The sequence below is a fragment of the Nicrophorus vespilloides genome, unplaced genomic scaffold (genome assembly GCF_001412225.1).
Source record: "Nicrophorus vespilloides isolate i.1.1-1 unplaced genomic scaffold, Nicve_v1.0, whole genome shotgun sequence".
Classification (NCBI taxonomy): domain Eukaryota; kingdom Metazoa; phylum Arthropoda; class Insecta; order Coleoptera; family Silphidae; genus Nicrophorus; species Nicrophorus vespilloides.
Genome location: NW_017099208.1, coordinates 1 through 548, shown reverse-complemented (window position 1 = coordinate 548; position 548 = coordinate 1).

Genomic DNA, 548 nt, shown 5'->3' with positions numbered 1-548 from the left:
CAAGTACCTATTTACATAGAAGTAAACGATGATTATGAGAGTTGGCTACCACAAGTGCAAAACTGTTTGAAGTCCTCGAAGAAAATCTTGCTTTATTCCGATAAAGATCCGACCAATGGTATTTTGGGTTTGGTTAACTGCTTGAGGTGCGAAGATGATAAAAAGAATGTATCCTGCATTTTCATACAGAACGGAAGAAATTTTAATGAAAAAAGTAAGTTTTTTAAAGAGCAATTGAAGAAGGTCCTGGCGTTTAACGTATTGAGAGGAAGCACTTGGGGCACATACAGACATATGTTGTTAACATATGCAGAGAAATTAGAATTTGAAAAGTGTGATCATTACTACGCAAATGTGCTAAACATTGGAGATCTTTCGACTTTCGCTTGGTTAGAAGGATCAATTGAAAATTATCAAACATTAAATAGTAATAAATTCGTAGAAGTATGAAAATGGAACTAAACATCATACATTTATATTAATCCTTTAACTTACAGATCTATTATTCTGCTATTAACTTTAGAGACGTGATGACGGCTTCTGGTAAA